The sequence below is a fragment of the Macaca fascicularis genome, chromosome 4 (genome assembly GCF_037993035.2).
Source record: "Macaca fascicularis isolate 582-1 chromosome 4, T2T-MFA8v1.1".
Lineage (NCBI taxonomy): Eukaryota > Metazoa > Chordata > Mammalia > Primates > Cercopithecidae > Macaca > Macaca fascicularis.
The window spans coordinates 140368408-140390898 of record NC_088378.1 but is presented as its reverse complement, the minus strand read 5'-3'; the positions used below and the strand labels follow the sequence as shown (position 1 = coordinate 140390898).

General features: G+C 43.3%; 1 long non-coding RNA gene across 1 annotated transcript; it reads right to left on the bottom strand.

Annotated features, from left to right (window-relative positions):
- Window positions 1–20011: 20011 nt before the first annotated feature.
- LOC141410133 (uncharacterized) lies at window positions 20012–22358 on the bottom strand. Its single transcript, XR_012434012.1, has 3 exons — window positions 22237–22358; window positions 21163–21268; window positions 20012–20148 (listed from the first exon to the last, which is right to left on the bottom strand). It is a non-coding gene; the product is annotated as an uncharacterized lncRNA (long non-coding RNA).
- Between the last annotated feature and the right edge of the window lie 133 nt (window positions 22359–22491).

The following is a 22491-nucleotide window of genomic DNA, read 5'->3' as shown; positions in this document are numbered from 1 at the left end:
ATAAATGAAGAGAAAAAGAAATAGTAGCTGAGGGTAAATGAATGAACACATGGTTTGTGTAATGAGGAAAATCCAATGTTACATGAACTACTCGAAAGAGGTATAAGCAAGAGATGATATTGTCTCTTAGCTCAATTTTACCAGATGCCTGAAAGGGTGCAGCCGTATGTTGCTGAGACTATTCCTATTTTTGGACTGCACTGGGATAATTGTTAATGACCAAAGAGGATTCTGGTAATGTGCCAGGATCTTTTCACTGTTATGATTCTTCTGGTATAAAAGATCTGTAATTGGCCAGGCACAGTGGTTCACGCTTGGAATTCCACCACTTTGGGAGGCCATGGTAGGAGAATTGTTTAAGGCCAGGAGTTCGAGACCAGCCTGGGCAAAATAGTGAGACCCATTCCTACAAAATATTTAAAAATTAGTTGGGCATGGTGGTGTGCACCTGTAATGGTATCTACTCAGGAGGCTGATGCAGAAGGATCACTTGAATCCAGGAATTTGAGGTTAGAGTGAGCTATGATTGTGCCACTGCATTCTACTCTGAGCAACAGAGCAAGAGATTATCTCTGAAATAAATAAATATTATAAAAAGAGGTAATGTGGTCAAAGACCAGGGTGTGATCTGTTGTCCAATATAATATTTGGTCTTTGTCCCTGTTACCTGACAAGCAGGTTGTAAAACATTTACAATCTCCTCTGTGATAAGCATGACTTTAATGTGGCAATGAGATGACTATGGGGTGAGGAGCTCCTAGATAGCTTCAGGATGGAGACTGGTTCTCAGAAACACCAAGCTGTGATTAGAGGATTGGAGCTTTTAGCCCCATCTCTTACCTCTGGGAAGGAAAGAGAAGCTGGAGGTTGAGGTCGGTCACCAATGGCTGATAATTTAATTAATCTTGTCCACACAATGAAACGTCCATAGAAACCTCTAGAAAGTGGGTTTTGGAGAGCTTCCCAATTGTTGAGCACATCCGTGTGTCCAAGTGCTGGGAGGATAGTGAACCCCATCTCCATGGAGACAGAGGCTCCTGTGCTCAGAGCCCTTCCAGACCTCACCCTGTGCACCTCTTCATCTGGCTGCCCATTTGTATCCTTTATAACTGCTGTGGTTTCAATGTTTCCCCAAAAAAGCATCTGCTGGAAACTTCATCCGCAATGCAACAGCGTTAAGAGGTGAGACCTTTGAGAGGTGATTGGACCATCAGAGCTCTGCCCCTATTAATGAATTAAGTCTGATCATAAAAGGATCTGAGTCTGTGAGTCTAACCTCTTATTCCCCCTACCTCTCACCCTCTCTTGCCCTTTTGCTTTCTACCAGATACAGTCCCTTGATATTGGAATTTCCATCCTCGACAACCATGAACCAAATAAATTTGTGTTCGTTATAATTTTCCTAGTCTCAGGTGTTCTACTATAGTGGTATAATTTAAACCAGGGGTCCCTAACCTCCCGGCTGCAGACTGGTACAGGTTCCTGGCCCAGACCGCACAGCAGGAGGTGATCGGTGGGTGAGAGAGCATGAGCATGACCACCTGAGTTCTGCCTCCTGTCAGATCAGTGGCAGAATTAGATTCCCATAGAAGCACAAACCCTACTGTGACCTCTGCATGCCAGAGATCTAGGTTGCATGCTCCTTATGAAATGCTAATGCCTGATCATCTCAGGTGGAACAGTTTCATCTCAAAACCACTCCCCTCTACCCCCGAATGGTCCATGGAAAAATTGTCTTCCTTGTGCCCAAAAGGCTGGGGACTGCTAATTTAAGCTATAACAATAATAAACTGCAATACTGAGTGTGAAAGGAAAATAAAATTTCAGGACACCAAATTCGCTATACCAAAGGGAAAAGTTAAGTTTGGAAACTGAGTGATGGAAAGACTGTGTGGTATATGATGAGGTTTCTCTTCAAATAACCCAATCAATCTTATTATTTAATTCATAGTGGCCCCCTTTTTTTCCCTTTCCCTCCTTTTTGTCCTTTTTGCCTTTGTTAGATGCCCAGGCACGCCACAGTACCAGGCGTTATCAGTACCTTCTCACATTCCTTTCCTTATTTGGAAAGAGGACTTAACTTTCTAGCTCATTACAGACACCCCTTCCCATTTCCTCTCCGCTTTCTTTTACATGTCCACCTTATCTAAAAAAATCAAATGTGTAGCCAACTGGGATTAGTTTAGATTGTATGACCCAACCCCAACCAATGGGGAAAGCGTACAGGGGCAGGACTTGCATCAGGAATAAAGGCTCTCATGCCCCTTTGTTCAGGGCGCTTTCATGGCGACTGGCCGAGAAGACACCCCTCTGCGCAGAAGTAAAATTGCTTTGCTAAGAATCCTTTGTTCGAGTGTTCAATTTCCTTAGGATTTTGAGCGTGATTCCTAACAGTTCTGGCACCCAACTTTGGGGATCTAATATTCTCCTTTGGGAAGGGAGCCTTCAGGCATTCCACCCAGGGGGACGCGTCCTACTATCTAGTTATGGTGGCCCTAGGGTGAAGGAGAACAAATCTCCTTCGTCCGTTGTGACGAACAAATCTGGATTCTCAGCAAAGCAGGGAGGAGAGGCTTGCAAGACTGCCGCAATAAGAGTACCAGGTAATTCTTGTGCATGGAATAAGGTAGGAAACTTCACGAAGGCCACTAAGTATTTCCTGGGTGGTCGAGATAAGTTGGAGGCTGAGAGTGTGTGAATGGAACTAAGTAGTATTGTGGTTGTGTAGAGTGAGTGAGTCTTCTTTGCCGTCTGTTGCTGCCATCTATCTGCTAGAGGCAGGAACAGAGTAGACAAAGAGGAAGGGGGAGGGTAGAAATCCCAAACAGGTGGGGTTGGAGACTTTTCCCAAAGCCTCAGTAAGCCTCCAGGAAGGGGGAGGGTAGAAATCTCTAACAGGAGGGGTTGGACCCCCCCATAAGGCCTAAGATGGGAAACGTTTCAAGTAAGACAGGAAAATCAAAGAGTCTAGAGAGAGATGGAAGTCCTTCTGGTAGCCCCTTGGGGGTTTATGCCAAAGTATTGGAAAGATAGTGAGAGAACCAAGTATAAACGAAAATAGCAGATGATAAAATATTGTTGCTTTATTTGGGTTCGAGAACCCATCCTTAAACCCTCACTTTTCTGGCCAAAATTTGGGTCTAATGATTTGTCAGCTCTTAATGGAACATATTACTGGTAAGAGCCCTGTCTCCCAGGAAAAAAATCGGTTGCGCCCTCTGCTGGCAGCAGGGACTAGGTCTCCTTTATCTTTTAGACTTCGGAGGGAGAAACAAGTCAACCCTTCTGAAAGAGAAAAAGTTCCCGTGCCTGGACAACCTACACCTACTAACACGTGGGATCTTCTAAATCATCTTCCTTCATTCAGCGTCCCGGATCCCACCCCTCCGGTTCCCGTCTCAGGTTCCTCCCCTGTTTGGGTCACTCTTCCAGCTGCCCCAGGCTGTGCTGTCCCTCCGGCTGTGACTTCGGGTTACTCCCCAGCCATTTCAGGCAGCATCCCAGCCTGTTCTATTCCCCCAGCTGCTGCTGTGGATCCCTCCTCTGCTTGTGGTGCTTCTGCTCATATTGCTCCCCCTCCTTATAATCCCAACTCTCCAGAATTACTGTCTTGTGAGCCTGCCCCCTCCCAACCTATTAAGTATCCCTCTTTAAAGGGGCTTCAACGTGAAATAGAGCGACGTAAAAAGGATATTCAGAACTTTCCATTTCCCTCCACACCCAAAGAGCCAGATCCAACTTTCTTTCCTTTAAGAGAGGTACCACAAGGCTGAGGGACTATTGGCTTTGTAAGCTCTCCCTTGACTAGTTCAGAGGTCCGGAATTTTAAAAAGGAGCTTAAGCCATTACTAGATGACCCTTACGGAGTAGCAAATCAAATTGATCAATTTTTAGGGCCTCAGATATACTCTTGGGCCAAGTTGGTGTCCATCTTGGGCATCCTCTTTTCAGGGGAAGAACGAAGTATGATTCGGAGGGCTGCTATGGCGGTTTGGGAACGCGAGCAAACTCCCAGTCAAAATGTTCCTCCTGAGGACTATAAATTTCCCACCGGAGACCCCCAGTGGGACAACAACAATGCAAATCACTGGGAAAACATGCAGGATCTAAGGGAGATGATAATAAAAGGAATTTGAGAATCAGTAGCCCGAACTCGAAATCTTTCTAAAGCATTTGATATTCAATAGGAAAAAGATGAGGAACCCTCTAGATTCTTAGATTGAGGGAACAAATGAGACTGTACGGAGGCCTTGATCTGGAAAAACCCCTTGGACAGGGAATGTTAAAATTTCACTTTGTTACTAAAAGTTGGCCAGACATTTCAAGAAAATTACAAAAAATAGAAAATTGGGAGGACCATCCCCTGAGTGAACTGCTCAGGGAGGTTCAAAAGGTATATGTCAGAAGAGATGAGGAAAAGCAAAAACAAAACACAAAATTTACGTTATCTACCTTCCAGCAGATAGCTCCAAATCCATATACCTCTAAGCAGGGCTTCCAAGGAGCCAGAGATTATAAGGGGCCTAGACCGGTCTTGAGAGGACCCAAGCCTCCATCTGGAGGGCTGAGGACCTCAACTCATAAGCCCCCTAAGGGGTATGGGGGGCAAGCACAGAGAATGCTAAGACTGAGAAGAGAGAGGGACAAGATAGATGTTACTGATGTGGAAGAACAGGCCACTTCAAGAGGGAGTGTCCTGAACTAGAGAGAGAGAGAGAGACTCTCACACTCAGGACTTTTGAAGAACAACAGGAGAGTCAAGGGTTCCACCTCTTTTATTTTAAGTCCCACCAGAAGCCCTTGATAAATTTGGAGGTGGGACCTAAGCATGAATTTATCACCTTTTTAGTTGATTCAGGGGCTTCACGCTCCTCTGTTTCCCTCCACCTGGTCTCACCTGCTCTTCAGAAGAACTTTTAATCTCTGGGGTAAAAGGAGAAGGATTTGAGGCAAACATTTTAGAAAGCACAGAAGTCAGATATCAAGATCAATTTACTCATATTCAGTTTTTATTAATTTCTGAAGCGGGAACTAATTTATTAGGGAAGGACTTAATGTTAAGGCTAGGCATAGGCCTTCAAGTGGGCCCTAAAGGATTCCTCACTTCACTACATTTACTCACTGCTGTGGATGAGAAATATATTCATCCCAATGTCTGGTTAAAAGAAGCAAATAGAGGGAGACTCCAAATCCCTCCAATACGTATCAAACTAAAAACTTTTGGGGAAATAGTAAGGAGAAAGCAATACCCCATTCCAGAGGGCAGAGTAGGGCTAAAGCCTGTAACTGAGGGTCTCGTTAAAGATAGGCTCCTTGAATCCTGTATGTCTCCTCACAATACCCCAATCCTGCCTGTCAAGAAATCAGATGGGTCGCATAGATTGGTGCAAGACCTTAGAGCTGTTAATCAAATAGTCCAGACCACTCACCCCATTGTTCTTAACCCTTACACCATTCTTAGCAAAATTCCATATGATCATCAGTGGTTTACAGTGATAGACTTGAAGGATGCCTTCTGGGCATGCCCCTTGGCTGAGGATAGCTGAGACATATTTGCTTTTGAGTGGGAAGACCCCTATACAGGGTGGAGACAGCAATATCGATGGACAGTCTTGTCCCAGGGGTTCACAGACTCCCCCAACATCTTTGGTAAGATCCTAGAACAAGTACTAGAGAAAGTTACAGTCCCTAAACAAATATGTCTGCTTCAGTATGGGGATGATCTTCTAATATCTGGTAAAGACATAAAAGAAGTAGGTGACTTCTCTACACACATTCTCAATCACTTGCAATATGAGAGGTTGTGGGTCTCAAAATGGAAACTTCAGTATGTAGGACCTGAAGTTAAATACTTAGGCCACCTAATCAGTGCAGGTAAACAAAAAAAAAAAGGACCTGAAAGAGTGGAGGGAATTGTTTCCCTACCCCTGCTTCAAACTAAACAAGAACTCAAGAAATTTTTAGGACTAATTGGGTATTGTCATTTATGGATTGATTCATATGCATTAGAAAGTAAACTTCTATATGAGAAACTTGCCCAGTGGAAGCCTGATCGTCTCTTGTGGACTTTCCAGGAAATCCAGCAAATTAAGGCATTAAAAGAGATGCTCATAACCGCCGCTATTCTAGCTCTACTCTCCCTAGAAAAGCCATTTCATCTTTTAGTTAATGTAAACAATGGGTTAGCCCTAGGAGTGCTCACCCAAGAACATGGAGGTTGCCAACTGCCCATGGCCTCTTGTCAAAGGTCTTAGACCCAGTCACTCATGGGTGGCCCTAACATATCCAACCCATCACAGCTGCAGCAGTATTAGTCGAAGAAAGTAAGAAGTTAACCTTTGGAGGAAAGTTAACAGTAAGCACGCCCCACCAAGTTAGAACTATATTAAATCAGAAAGCAGGGAGGTGGATCACTGACTCCAGAATTTTAAAATATGAGGCTATCTTACTAGAACAAGACTATTTAATATTAACTACTGATAATTCACTTAATCCAGCAGGCTTTTTAATGGGGGATCCAAACTTAAAATGAGAGTATGCATGTTTGGATCTGATTGATTACCATACAAAAGTTTGACCAGACTTAGGAGAAACTCCCTTCAAGACAGGGCGGCACTTATTCATAGATGGGTACTCCTGGGTGATTGAAGGGAAAAGACGTAATGGGTATTCAGTGATGGATGAAAAGACACTTGAAGAAGTAGAATCAGGAAGGCTGCCTAATAATTGGTCTGCCCAAATGTGTGAACTGTTTGCACTCAGCCAAGCTTTAGGACATTTACAAAACAAAGAAGGAACTATTTAGACTGCCTTTGGGGTGGCACACATATATGGGAAAATTTGGATAGAGAAGGGTCTTATCAGTAGTACAGGCCAAGATTTAGTTCATAGAGAACTGATTGCACATGTCCTCAACAACCTCCAATTGCTGGAAGAGATAGCTACTGTACATGTCCCAGGGCACCAAAGGGACTTGTCTTTCACAAGTCGGGGAAATAATCTTGCAGATTAAATAGCAAAACAAGTTGCCATTTCTTCCAAAACGTCTGTTTTTCATTTAACTCCATGCCTTCCTTCTCCTACTGCAACCCTCATTTTCTCTTCCATTGAAAAAGAGAAGTTGATAAAAATAGGAGCTAAAGAGAAGGTGGAAGGGAAATGGATATTACCAGATCAGAGGGAGATGTTGCCAAAACCTCTCATAAGGGAGGTCTTGTCTCAATTACATCAAGGGACACACTGGGGACCCCAAGCAATGTGCGATGCAGTTATCTGGGTTTATGGGTGTATAGGAATTTATACCCTGGCCAAACAAGTTACAGATAGTTGCTTAATATGTTTAAAAAAAAAACCTAATAAACAGGTTCTAAGGAAATCGCCCCTTGGAGGAAGAAATCCAGGGCTGAAACCATTTCAAAGTGTTCAGATCAATTACACTGAAATGCCTCCAACTGGTCATTTAAAATACTTATTAGCAATAATAGACCACTTTACCCACTGGATAGAGGCAATCCCATTCTCATGTGCAACTGCCAGTAATGTAGTTAAAGCATTAATTGAAAACATCGTACCCAGATTTGGACTAGAAGAAAATATTGATTCAGATAATGGAACCCATTTCACTGCGCATGTCATTAAGAAGTTAGCCCAGGTACTAGATATAATTTGGGAATACCATACCCCTTGGAATCCATCCTCCTCAGGAAGAGTAGAGTGGATGAATCAGACTCTAAAAAACCACTTAACTAAGTTAGTTTTAGAAACTCGATTGCCATGGACTAAATGTCTTCCTATTGCTTTGTTAAGAATCCAGACTGCCCCTCGGAGAGATATTGGCCTCTCCCCTTGTGAAATGCTTTATGGAATGCCCTACTTACACTCTACTGCTGACATCCCTATGTTTGAAACAAAGGATCAGTTCCTCAGAAATTATGTACTTGGTCTATGCTGTACCTTCTCTTCCCTTAAAACTAAAGGTCTCCTAGCACAGGCACTGCCCCTGGAGTTTCCAGCACATCAGCATCAGCTTGGAGACCACATTCTCATCAAAGGGTGGAAGGAAGGGAAGCTTGAACCAGCCTGGGAAGGACCCTACCTAGTGCTCCTAACTACTGAGACTGCAGTCTGGTCAGTGGAAAGAGGATGGACTCATCACACCCAAGTCAAGAAGGCACCACCACCTCCAGAATCATGGACTGTCACTCCAGGGCCAACCACCACCAAACTAACTCTAAAAAAGAGCTTAGGGCAGGGCACAGTGGCTCACGCCTGTAATCCCAGCACTTTGGGAGGCCGAGGCGGGTAGATTACGAGGTCAGGAGATCAAGACCATCCTGGCTAACACGGTAAAACCCCGTCTGTACTAAAAATACAAAAAAATTAGCCAGGCATGCTGGAGGGCACCTGCAGTCCCAGCTACTCCAGAGGATGAGGCAGGAGAATGCCATGAACCTGGGAGGCAGAGCTGGCAGTGAGCCAAGATCGTGCCACTGCACTCCAGCCCAGACTACAGAGTGAGACTCCATCTCAAAAAAAAAAAAAAAAGAGCTTAATAATCACTTGTTTATTATCTTTTTTCTTTTCAACAGAAGGTCACCTTGTCATCAATGTAACTCAGGCTAGTCATCCTTTAACCCTTCAGTTCGATGCCTGTTCAGTCATCCCATGTGGAGACGAGCAAGCTCAAAGGAGGCTATCCCATGTTGATAAGTATCTATGTCCATATTGCAAAGAATCAAACAAGTATAAGTATGGAGCTTTAAAAAGTCCTTGTGGTGACTGGGCAGATGTTTGGTGAACTACTAAGTACAAAAGGTGGACAGCCAAGCCCCCTGCTTCAAATAAGTTATGGGGACTGAAACAAAAACTCCAACTAGTCCGTGGTCCCACCCCACCAAACTGTAAGCCATTACACTGTAACCCCTTGTTGCTGATTATAAATAATCCCCGGACAATGGCCCCAGATCCCTCTATATTCAAATGGTATGGGTTGGGAGCAGACACTGAAGGACAGCACCCTACAGGAATCTTCTCCTTAAGGTTCGTTAATACACTGATTAACACTAATAAAGGAGTTCAGACCCCAAGTTCCGGAGACACGTGGAACCCAACGCTCTCCCCACATATAGCGAGTCCAACATCCTCCTCCCATCTCCAGAATGACCCAACCAAGGAAACAATTGTGGAGGTAGAAAACTTAAGGCAAACTATAGCTCTAGAGACAGGATACCAAGATGCAAATGTTTGGCTGGAATGGATTAAACATTCTTCTCGCACTTTAAACAAAAGCGAATGTTACCCTTGTGCGCACAGTAGATCGGAGGCCCAGATTGTCCCCTTCCCACTTGGATGGTCTTCCAACCGACCGAGCATGGGCTGTATGGTCGCTGTCTTCCAAAACCCCTCAGCCTGGGGCAACAAATCATGTCAAGCTCTTTCTCTGCTGTTCCCCGAAGTTCAACACCCTGTGGGTCAGCCCCCGAGGACCATTCAGCATCCGTCTCCCAATGCCAATTTTACTTCGTGTCTCTCACGACAGGGAGAGAACTTGGTGTTCCTGGGATCTTTAACGGGATGCAGTGAACTTAAGCCTTTCCAAGAGCTTATCCATCAGTCTGTCCTTAGCCATCCTCGAGGAGATGTGTGGTGGTATTGTGGTGCACCAATACTGGACACTCTGCCAAGTGACTGTAGTGGAATTTGTGCTCTAATTCAATTGGCCATCCATTTCACCCTGGCATTTCATCAACCAGAAAGGGTAAGAACCAAACATCGTCAAACAAAAGAGGACCCCCATGGGTCCTTCGGTTCTCATGTTTATATAGATACCATTAGGGTCCCAAGAGGAATGCCAAATGAATTATAGGCCCGAAATCAAATAACTGCCAGATTTGAATCTGCATTCTTCTAGTGGTTAACTGTAAATAAAAATGTCAATTAGATAAATTACTTTTATTACATTCAGCAATGATTTATTAATTATACTAGAGATGCTATTAAAGGTGAACAATTAGGACCTACCAGCCAAATGGCCTGGGAAAACAGGATAGCATTAGACATGACACTAGCAAAATAAGGTAGAGTTTGTGTCATGATCGAGACCCAATGCTGTACTTATATCCCTAATAATACTGCTACCAGCAGGACCATAACTAAAGCATTACAGTGTCTTACTGCCCTATCAAATGAGCTAGCTAAAAATTCTGGACTAAATGATCCCTTCACAAATTTAATGGGAAAATTGGTTCAGTAGATGGAAGGGACTTATGTCCTCAATCCTTATCTCTCTGGCCATTGGATTAGCATTTCTTATTCTCGTAGGATGCTGCATCATACCCTGTGCCTGAGGATTAATACAAAGACTTATTGAAACAGCTCTCACTAAAACCTCTTATGATCCTCCTCCCCCTGATTCAAATAAGCTTTTCCTTCTAGAAGACCAAGTAGAACCAAATTATGCTAGAAAAATTTGAAGAGAAAGAGTTATTAAAAAAAAAAAAAAAAAGGAAGCAGGGGAAGCTGCGGGTTATTATGAGGTTTCTCTTCAAATAACCCGATCAATCTTTTATTCTTTAATTCATAGCACCCCCTTTTTTCCCCTTTTTCTCCTTTTTTTCTTTTTGTCTTTGTTGATGCCCAGGCACACCACAGTACCAGGTGTTATCAGTACCAGCTCACATTCCTTTCCTTATTTGGAAAGAGGACTTAACTTTCTAGCTCATTACAGACACCCCTTCCCATTTCCTCTCCGCTTTCTTTTACATGCCCACCTTATCTAAAAAAAATCAGATGTTTAGCCAACCGGGATCAGTTTAGATTGTACAACTCGACCCCAGCCAATGGGGAAAGGGTACAGGGCAGGACTTGAATCAGGAATAAAGGCTCTCGTGTGCCTTTACTCAGGTGTGCTCTCATGGCAACTGGCCAAGGAGGCACCCCTCTGCAAAGAATTAAAATTGCTTTGCTAAGAATCCTTTGTTCGAGTGTTCAATTTCCTTAGGATTTTGAGCATTATTCCTAACAACTGCCTTTCTTTTGTTCCTGAACAAATAACTGCAAAGATAGAAGACCACATATCTCCCCAGATGGCCTCCCTCAAGAATTGCTCACAAGATAATTCCTTGTGGGCCCCAACATCTTTACTCTAAAACTGAGTTTTGTTTAATTTCACTCTGCCAGTGTAAATTAACAGCTTATCTTCACAGGTACAAGACAAAGACAAGACTAGAAATCATCCCTCCATCTACCTGGAGACAAACGCATATTTGACTTCTCTACCCAACATTTACTTTATCGTATGTAAAATGCAGATTTACTGAGCATAAGATGAAAGCATAGTTGACTGTTCCTTTTTCCTCTCCTGCCTGCTCTTTCTTCTGTAAATATTGCAGTCCTCAAAACCCTCTTAGGAAAAAGCATGGGCCATAGATGGTACAACAATTTGTGTCTCTTCTTCCAAGGTTAATCTTCAGCTCGACAAAATAAACTTCTAAACCGATTGAGACCTGTCTCAGATGTTTTTTAGTTTACATGACTATAGCAACTTCCTGAGTTCTTTGAGTTAGTTTAAGAATTATCAGTCCTTGGGAGATGAGAGACCCCTGACTTTGCAGCCATGACAGACAGAAGTGCAGGTAACCTGGGACCCGATACTTGTGACTTGCATCTAAAGTGAGGACAGTCTTGTGGGACTGAGCCCTTAAACCTGTGGAGCCTGAGGTGAACTCCAGGTAGTTAGTGTCAGAATTGAGTCGAATTGTAGGACTCCCAGCTGCTGTTAGAGAATCGGAAAGTTATTTGGGTGGAGGAAAACCCCATCACAGAAAGAAACTTAGAGTAAGAGTAAGCAAGTACACCCCTACCTTCTTTGGTCCCAGAGGAAAAGATAAACAAAATGTAAGCATTTATTTCATGTCCCTAACTCTGCTAAACACAGGTGTTCAACCAGCTAAACCAGCTGTTCATTGTCCAGACGTGGAGTGGCCCTACCTCTAACCTAGAAGTTAAGATTTTCTTTTAGGCCTCTGAGAGGGTAACATAAAAACCAATAAATGTTAGAGATTCTCTCCCCAGAAATATTTCCACACACAAGATAATACAAATATTAATATAAAACATCAATGTGGACCTAGATCCTCTGAGATCTTAAAAACCTGGGTGTTTTAATCCTAGTAAGAGCCAATGCTGAGGGAAGATGTTTGAATAATCATTTCACCATCACACAATGCCACTCCAATAATCTAGACTATAAACTGGGATAGACAAAAACTTGATGTAAATACTTTCAAGGGAATGGGTGGAAATATATTATTTCTTAGTCACTGGTTCATTCAGACACTCTGCATGCCTGCCAGGTATCAGATAAATTTCTTGTCTTGGATCACTGCTCAAGAATTAAAATTTGTCATTCTTTTCCCACCCCTCACACTCCAGCACTTGAACCCTCTTATTACATCAGAATTCCACACTGTCGATGAAAAGAGTCAAATTCTGTAACATATTTGAAGAGATTTATTCTAAGCCAAATATGAGTGACCACAGCCCATGACACAGCCCTCAGGAGACCCTGAGAACATGTGCTCAAGGTGGTTGGGGCAAAGGTTGGTTTTATACATTTTAGGAAGACATGAGACATCAATCAAATACATTTAAGATGTACATTGGTTTGGTCCAGAAAAACAGGACAACTTGAATCAGGGTTGGGGGTGGGGAGCGTCTAGGTTTTAGGTAGATTTTTAAATGTTCTGATTGGCAATTGGCTGTTATCAATAGAAAGGAATGTCTGGGTTACGATAAGAGGTTGTGGAGACCAAATTTTCTCATGCAGATGATGCCTCCAGGTGGCAGATTTCAGAGAGATTAGATTGTAAATGTTTCTTATCATACTTAAGGTCTGTGTTGATGTTAAATGCTGGTCAGCTTTTCCTGAATTCCAAAAGGGAAGAGGACATACAAAATGAGGAATGTTCGATGCCTACTTCCCATCATGGCCTGAATCAGTCTTTCGGGTTAAATTTTGAGTGCCGCAGGTGAGGATGGTGTCCATTAAGACGTTTGGGGTTGGGTCGGGGGTCTTTGAAGTTTATTTTTGGTTTATGACACTTAGAGTCTTGAGAGGAGACAGAAACCACCTCCCTCCCTGGAACAGGACTATGATCCAGTCACCCTGGCAGTTGGTCATGGACATGAGGTTTAGGCTCCACCAGTCAGACGACCACCTGCGGGACCCTGACCCAGGATGAGGCCGTGACTGTGCAGAACGCATTTTAGTAAAGATGGCTGAGTGACAGTGGTGATGTCCAGTTGCCAGGTGCAGCAGTGACATCTGTCCTAGCCTTAGGGTCCAGTGTCCAGCACCAGGGTGTCAGAGGTATGAGCAGTGGCATCTGTGCTCAGCAGCAGGGGCAGTTGTTACTAGGAGGGACCTGACGTAGGGTAGACTGTGGAATCTGTTCCTGGCTGTGCAGTTTCAAGCCTGCTTCTGTGGCCTTCCCCATAATAAAATTATCTCCCAATACCATATACACTACTTTATGTTTAAATTAGAAAAATTTGGTTTCTGTGTTTGCTCCAAGAAGTGAGGTAACAATCTGTGCACCAGTGTCAGACAGCAGCATTCAGGGGTTTCTTTGTGCAGAGCTGAGAGCCACATCTTGAATCGTCTACCTGGCCTCCACTCCATGGTGCAGAGAATAATAAAGACATCACATCTCATATTTGATGATATATGTCTTCCTTTTTCTTTCTGAGGGGAAAACCCACTTTTAAACAGGGCTTCAAAACCCACCCAACGAACCCACCCTGGGCACTCTCTGATCACTTGTATCAGTGGTTCCCACTCTGGCTGATCAACAAGATTGCTAGTGGAGGCTCAGGAAATACTCAGGCCACTCCCCAGAACCCCCTGGATCAGAGTATTATGCACAAGACTCAGAAAACGCTTACCTAACAAGCCTTACAGCTGAGGCTGATACACAGGCATTGGGATCCTGGTGTTCTTACTACTCCAAATGTGATCTGAAGACCAGCAGCATGAGCTCCAGCCTTGTCACAAATCCAGAATCTCTTTCTCCACTCCAGACTTCCTGGATCTTAGCATCACGTCCAGGTGATTCCTATGCACAGTAAAGTCTGGGACTCCTTGGTCTATGTGCCTTCTAAACTTGGTGTTCAGAACTGTGCAGTCTGCTCTGAGTGTGGCCTGATCAGATCCCTTAGCACTGGAGGTCCAGGGCCCAGTTCTTGCACTCATTCTCTTCTACAGGCAGTCACTTCCTTGGTGCCCTCATCCATGCTTGAGGTTTTAAGTATCATTTATAAGTTGTGACCTCCCTAATTGAGTCCTCCAGCCCAGTCCTTTCTCCTAAACTCCAGATTTGTCTGTCCAACTGCCACCCCAGCTCCCTCACCTGCATGACGCATAGACATCTCCTCCACTGAATGCCTGCAAAGACCCCGCCTCAAATAAGCGCCTGCCAGAGTCTCCCCATCTCCACTGACAGCAGCTCCATCCTTCTACTCACTCAGTTTAAAACTATGGGGGTCCTTGATTCCTCTCTTACACCACAGATATAATCCATTAGCAAATGCTGCGAAGTCCATCTTCAAATGCATCCAGAATCTGCTCACGTCCCACGATTTCCACTGCTCACACCCCAGTGTGAGCAACCGATATTTCCAGCCTGGAATACTGCACTCGCTTCCTACTGTTTTCCCTTCTGCCTCCCTCGTCCCTCGCCTCTCAATTCTGTTGTCAGCACAGCATTCAGACAGATCCTTTTTTTTTTTTTTTTTAAATACCTTAAGTTCTGGGGTAGATGTGCAGAATGTGCAGGTTTGTCACATATGTATACACGTGCCATGGTGGTTTGCTGCTCCCATCAACTCATCATCTACATTAGGTATTTCTCCTAATGCTATCCCTCCCCTAAGCCCCCACCCCCCAACCGGCCATGGTGTGTGATGTTCCCCTCCATGTGTCCATGTGTTCTCATTGTTCAACTCACTTATGAGTGACAACATGCAGTGTTTCATTTTCTGTTTTTATGATAGTTTTCTGAGAATGATGGTTTGCAGCTTCATCCATGTCCCTGCAAACAACATGAACTCATCCTTTTCTATGGCTGCATAATATTCCATGGTGTGTATGTGCCACATTTTCTTTATTCAGTCTATCATTGATGGGTATTTGGGTTGGTTCAAGTGTTTGTTGTTGTGAACAGTGCCACAATAAACATACATGTGCATGTGTCTTTATAGCAACATGATTTATAATGCTTTGGGTATATATATACTCAGTAATGAGATTGCTGGGTTAAATGGTATTTCTAGTTCTAGATCCTTGAGGAATGGCCACACTGACTTCCACAATGGTTGAACTAATTTACACTCCCACCAACAGTGTACAAGTGTTCCTATTTCTCCACATACTCTCCAGCATCTGCTGTTTCCTGACTTTTCAATGATCACCATTCTAACTGGTGTGAGATGGTATCTCATTGTGGTTTTGATTTGCATTTCTCTAATGACCAGTGATGATGAGCATTTTTTCATATGCTTGTTGGCTACATAAATGTCTTCTTTTGAGGAGTGTCTGTTCATATCCTTCACCCATTTTTTGATGGGGTTGTTTTTTCTTGTCAATTTGTTTAAGTTCTTTGTAGAGTATGGATATTAGCTCTTTGTCAGACAGATAGATTGCAAAAATCTTCTCCCATTCTGTAGGTTGCCTGTTCACTCTGATGATAGTTTCTTTTGCTGTGCAGAAGCTCTTTAGTTTAATTAGATCCCATTTGTCTATTTTGGCTTTTGTTGCCATTGCTTTTGGTGTTTTAGTCATGAAGTCTTTGCCCATGCCTATGTCCTGAATGGTATTGCCTAGGTTTTCTTCTAGGGCTTTTATGGTTTTAGGTCTTACATATAAGTCTTTAATCCATCTTGAATTAATTTTTTGTATAAGGTGTAAGGAAGGGATCCCAGTGTCAGCTTTCTGCATATGGGTAGCCAGTTTTCCCAGCACCATTTATTAAATAGGGAATCCTTTCCCCATTGCTTGTTTTTGTCAGGTTTGTCAAAGATCAGATGGTTGCAGATGTGTGATGTTATTTCTGAGGCCTCTGTTATGTTCCATAGGTCTATATATCTGTTTTGGTACCAGTACCATGCTGTTTTTGTTACTGTAGCCTTGTAATATAGTTTGAAGTTAGGTAACATGCCTCCAGCTTTGTTCTTTTTGCTTAGGATGGTCTTGGCTACACAGGCTCTTTTTGGTTCCATATGAAATTTAAAGTAGTTTTTTCCCAACTCGGTGAAGAAAGTCAATGGTAGCTTGACGGGGATAGCATTGAATCTATAAATTACTTTTGGCAGTATGGCCATTTTCACAATATTGGTTCTTCCTATCCATGAGCATGGAACGTTTTTCCATTTGTTTGTGCCCTCTCATTTCTTTGGGCAGTGGTTTGTAGTTCTCCTTGAAGAGGTCCTTCACAACCCTTGTTAAGTTGTATTCCTAGGTATTTTATTCTCTTTGTAACAGCTGTGAATGGGAATTCACTCATGATTTGGCTCTCTGTTTGTCTGTTATTTGTGTATAGGGATGTTTATGATTTTTGCACATTGATTTTGTATCCTGAGATTTTGCTGAAGTTGCTTATCAGCTTAAGGAGATTTTGAGCTGAGACAATGGGGTTTTCTAAATACACAATCGTGTCATCTGCAAACAGAGACAATTTGACTTCCTGTTTCTAATTGAATACCCTTTATTTCTTTCTCTTGCCTGATTGCCCTGGCCAGAACTTCCAATACTATGTTAAATAGGAGTGGTGAGAGAGGACATCCTTGTCTCATGCCGGTTTTCAAAGGGAATGCTTCCAGTTTTTGCCCATTCAGTATGATATTGGCTGTGCATTTGTCATAAATAGCTCTTATTATTTTGAGATGTTATTTTGAGATAGGTTCCATCAATACCTATTTTATTGAGAGTCTTTAGCATGAAGTGCTGTTGAATTTTGTCAAAGGCCTTTTCTGCATTTATTGAGATAATCATGTGGTTTTTGTCATTGTTTCTGTTTATGCGATGGATAATATTTATTGATTTGCATATGTTAAACCAGCCTTGTATCCCAGGGATGAAGCCAACTTGATAATGGTGGATAAGCTTTTTGATATGCTGCTGGATTCGGTTTGCCAGTATTTTATTGGGGATTTTCGCATCAGTGTTCATCAGGGATATTGGCCTGAAATTTTCTTTTTTTGTTGTGTCTCTGCCAGGTTTTGGTATGAGGATGATGCTGGCCTCATAAAATGAATTAGGGAGGATACCCTCTTTTTCTATGGTTTGGAGCAGTTTCAAAAGGAATGGTACCAGCTCTTCTTTGTACCCTGCTAGAATTCAACTGTGAATTCATCTGGTCCTGGACTTTTTTTGGTTGGCAGGCTATTAATTGCTGCCTCAATTTCAGAACTTTTTATTGGTCTTTTCAGGGATTCGACTTCTTCCTGGTTTAGTCTTGGGAGGGTGTATGTGTCCAAGAACTTATCCATTTCTTCTAGATTTTCTAGTTTATTTGTGTAGAGGTGTTCATAGCATTCTCTGATGGTAGTTGTATTTCTGTGGGATCTGTGGTGATATCACCTTTATCATTTTTTATTGCATCTATTTGATTCTTTTCTCTTTTCTTCTTTATTAATCTGGCTAGCGGTCTATTTTGATGATCTTTTCAAAAAACTACCTCCCAGATTCACTGATTTTTTTGAAGGGTTTTTTTGTGTCTCCATCTCTTTCAATTCTGCTCTGATCTTAGTTAATTATTATCTTCTGCTAGCTTTTGAATTTGTTTGCTCTTGCTTTTCTTGTTCTTTTAATTGTGATGTTAGGGTGTTAATTTTAGATCTTTCCTGCTTTCTCTTGTGGGCATTTATTGATATAAGTTTCCCTCTATACACTGCTTTAAATGTGTTCCAGGGATTCTGGTATGTTGTGTCTTTGTTCTCATTGGTTTCAAAGAATATCTTTATTTCTACTTTCACTTCATTATTTACCCAGTAGTCATTCAGGAGCAGGTTGTTCAGTTTCCATGTAGTTGTGTGGTTTTGACTGAGTTTCTTAATCCTGAGTTCTAATTTGATTGCACTGTGGTCCAAGAGACTGTTTGTTATGATTTTCATTCTTCTGCATTTGCTGAGGAGTGTTTTATTTCCAATTATGTGGTCAATTTTAGAATAAGTGCAATGTGGTGCTGAGAAGAACATATATTCTGTTGATCTGGGGTGGAGAGTTCTGTAGATGTCCATTAGGTCCATTTGGTCCAGAGCTGAGTTCCAGTCCTGGATATCCTTGTTAATTTTCTGTCTTGTTGATCTGTCTAATACTGACAGATAATATTGGGTGTTAAAGCCTCCCACTATTATTGTGTGGGAGTCTAAGTCTCTTTGTAGGTCTCTTACAACTTGCTTTATGAATCTGGGTGCTCCTGTATTGGGTGCATATATATTTAGGACAGTTAGCTCTTCTTGTTGCATTGATCCCTTTCCCATTATGTAATGCCCTTCTTTGTCTTGTTTGATCTTGGTTGGTTTAAAGTCCATTTTATCAGAGACTAGGATTGCAACCCCTGCCTTTTTTTTTTTTTTTTTTTTTTTTTTTTTTTTTTGGCTTTCCATTTGCTTGGAAATTCCTCCATCCCTTTATTTTGAGAATATGTGTGTCTTCTCACGTGAGATGGGTCTCCTAAACACAGCACACCAATGAGTCTTGACTCTATCCAATTTGCCAGTCTATGTCTTTTCACTGGGGCATTTAGCCTGTTTACATTTAAAGTTAATATTGTTATGTGTGAATTTGATCCTGCCATTATAACGTCGGTTGGTTATTTTGCCCATTAGTTGATGCAGTTTCTTCATAGCATCAATGGTCTTTACAATTTGGTATGTTTTTGCAGTGGCTAGTACCAGTTGTTCCTTTCCATGCATAGTGCTTTCTTCAGGAGCTCTTGTAAGGGAGGCCTGGTGGTGACAAAATCTCTCAGCATTTGTTTTTCTGTAAAGGCTTTTATTTCTCTTTCACTTATGAAGCTTAGTTTGGCTGGATATGAAATTCAGAGTTGAAAATTCTTTTCTTTAAGAATGCTGAATATTGGTCCCCACTCTGTTCTGGCTTGTAGGGTTTCTGCTGAGACATCCACTGTTAGTCTGATGGGCTTCCCTTTGTGGGTAACCTGAGCCTTCTCTCTGGCTGCCCTTAACATTTTTTCCCTCATTTCAACCTTGGTGAATCTGACGATTATGTGTCTTGGAGTTGCTCTTCTTGAGGACTATCTTTGTAGTGTTCTCTGTATTTCCTGAATTTGAATGATGACCTGTCTTGCTAGGTTGGGGAAGTTCTCCTGGATAATATCCTGAAGAGTGTTTTCAACCTTGGTTCCATTCTCCCCATCACTTTCAGGTACACCAATCAAATGTAGATTTGGTCTTTTCACATAATCCCATATTTCTTGGAGGCTTTGTTCATTTCTTTTCACTCTTTTTTATCTAATCTTGTCTTCTTGCTTTATTTCATTGAGTTGATCTTCAGTCTCTGATATCCGTTCTTCTGCTTGATCGATTCAGCTATTCATACTTGCGTATGCTTCAGAAAGTTCTCATGCTGTGTTTTTCAGCTCCATCAGGTCATTTATGTTCCTCTCTAAGCTGGTTATTCTAGTTAGCATTCATCTAGCCTTTTTTCAAGGTTCTCACCTTCCTAGCATTGGGTTAGAACATGCTCCTTTAGCTTGGAGGAGTTTGTTATTACCCGCCTTCTGAAGCCTACTTCTGTCACCTCGTCAAACTCATTCTCTGTCCAGTTTTGTTCCCTTGCTGGCAAGGAGTTGTGATCCTTTGGAGGAGAAGAGGTGTTTAGGTTTTTGGAATTTTCAGCCTTTTTGCGCTGATTTCTCCCCATCTTTGTGGACTTATCTACCTTTGGTCTTTGAAGTTGGTGACCTTCAGATGGGGTCTCTGAGTGGATGTCCTTTTTGTTGACACTGATGCTATTCCTTTCTGTTTGTTGGTTTTCCTTCTAACAGTCAGGTCCCTCTGCTGCAGGTCTGCTGGAGTTTGCCGGAGTTCCACTCCAGACCCTGTTTGCCTGGGCATCACTGGCGGAGGCTGCAGAACAGCAAACATTTCTACCTGTTTCTCCCTCTGGCAGCTTTGTCCCAGAGGGGCACCCACTAGAGGCCAGTCAGAGCTCTCCTGTATGAGATGTCTGTCTGCCCCTACAGGGAGGTGTCTCCCAGTCAGGATACACGGTGGTCAGGGACCCACTTGAGGAGGCAGTCTGTCCCTTATCAGAGCTTGAACACTGTGCTGGGAGATCTGCTGCTCTCTTCAGAGTTGCCAAGCAAGGATGTTTAAGTCTGCTGAAGCTGCGCCTACAACTGCCCCTTCCCCCAGGTGCTCTGTCCCAGGGAGGTGGGGGTTTTATCAATAAGTCCCTGACTGGGGCTGTTGCCTTGTTTTCAGAGATGGACTGCCCAGAAAGGAGAGGCAGTCTGGCCACAGCAGCCTTGCTGAGCTGTGGTGGGCTCCACCCAGTTTGAACTTCCCAGTGGCTTTGTTTACACTGTGAGGGTAAAATCGCCTACTCAAGCCTCAGCAATGGTGGACACCCCTCCCCCTACGAAGCTCGAGTGTCCCAGGTCAAGCTCAGACTGCTGTGCTGGCCATGAGAATTTCAAGCCAATGGATCTTAGTTTGCTGGGTGTGGGTGGGACCCACCATACCAGACCCCTTGGCTCCCTGGCTTCAGCCCCCTTTCCAGGGTAGTGAACAGTTCTTTCTCACTGGCATCCCAGGCACCACTGGGGTATGAAAAGAATCTCCTGTGGCTAGCTCAGTGTCTGTTCAAATGGCCGCCCAGTTTTGTGCTGGAAACCCAGGGCCCTGGTGGTGTAGGAACCAGAGGGAATCTCCTGGTCTGCAGGTTGCAAAGACCATGGGAAAAGCACAGTATCTGTGTTGGAGTGCACAGTACAGTCCCTAATGGCTTCCCTTGGCTAGGAGAGGGAGTTTCCCAACCCCTTGTGCTTGCTGGGTGAGTCAACGTCCCACCCTGCTTCGGCCCACCGTCCTTGGGCTGCACCCACTGTCCAACCAGTTCCAGTGAGATGAACCAGGTACCTCAGTTGGAAATGTAGAAATCATCCACCTTCTGCGTCGATCTCACTGGGAGCTGGAACCCAGAGCTGTTCCTATTCGGCCGTCTTGCCAGTAATCCAGAGAGATTCTTTTAAAAGAGAAGTTGTACCATGTCCCGCTTCTGCTCAAAACTATCCTCTAACTCCCATCTCACTTAGAGCAAATATCAGATCCTTCACCACACCCTCCAGGCCCACCTGCTCTGGCCACAGTTCTGCCTTCATCTCAGTTTCTCTCTGTCCAGCCCTCCTGGCCTCCCTGCTCTTCTTGGCACACAGACACCTTCCTGCCATAGTGCATTTCCACTGGAGGTTCCCCTGTCTGGAAAGAACTTCCCCAGACATCCTCACGGATAACTCATGTCCCTCAAATCTTTCCTCAAAGGTCACCTTTGCAACAAGGCCACACTGTATAACAGCCACCTTGGATCACCTACCCGAAGACACTTGCTACCTTCTAGCATCTTTCTTCCTTACTCTGCTCATAGTGTATCTATCCTCTGCCTCTTCCCACTGGAACACAAGCTCCACAAGGCCAAAGATTTTTCTTATTTTACTTCAATTATGTTCCCCAGATGCAAAACCACTCTGCCGTATGTCTGTCAGACAACAAAGGTCAGTTGAATGAATGATCACTGTAGCACACCTCCCTATTCTAAAGACTATAGCTTTATTAACATAGCCTCAGGCCAAATGCTGTTTTTTGACAGCCACAGCACAAGGTTCCCTCACACTGACATTCGGGATGGCCTGTGCTTTTCTCAACAGGGCTGCTTGTGCCCTCGCCACACCAACCCCCCTCCCCCAACATACACACACACACACACACACACACACGCACACACACACACTCTGCAGCACCTAATCAGGTTTCTCTCTTCAGGAAAGAAAAAATCTAGACTATGGATCCAATTTTACAAACAAATATAACTCTAAATTAGACTCTGCTTTATAGATTCATGAGTTTGGATTGGAGCCAGCACCAAGATTACCGGAACCAGGGCAGGGAGAGAGGGTAGGAGAGCAGAGTAGAATAGCAGTTCCACCAGAAACATACCTAAGAGGAAAAATTATGGGATCCCTCCTCTCCGCTAATTCCAGAAACTGGTTCCTTTAAAAAGGTTGGGTGCAGCAACATGGATAGAAATGGAGGACATTAGGTTAAGTAAAGTAAGCCAGGCACAGAAAGACAAATATCACTCCCTCCTATATGTGGGAGCTACAAAAATTGATCTCAACAAAGTAGTGAATAGAATGGTGGTTACCAGAGGCTGGGAAGGGCAGTAGGGAGGCAGGGGTTGATGAGAGGTTG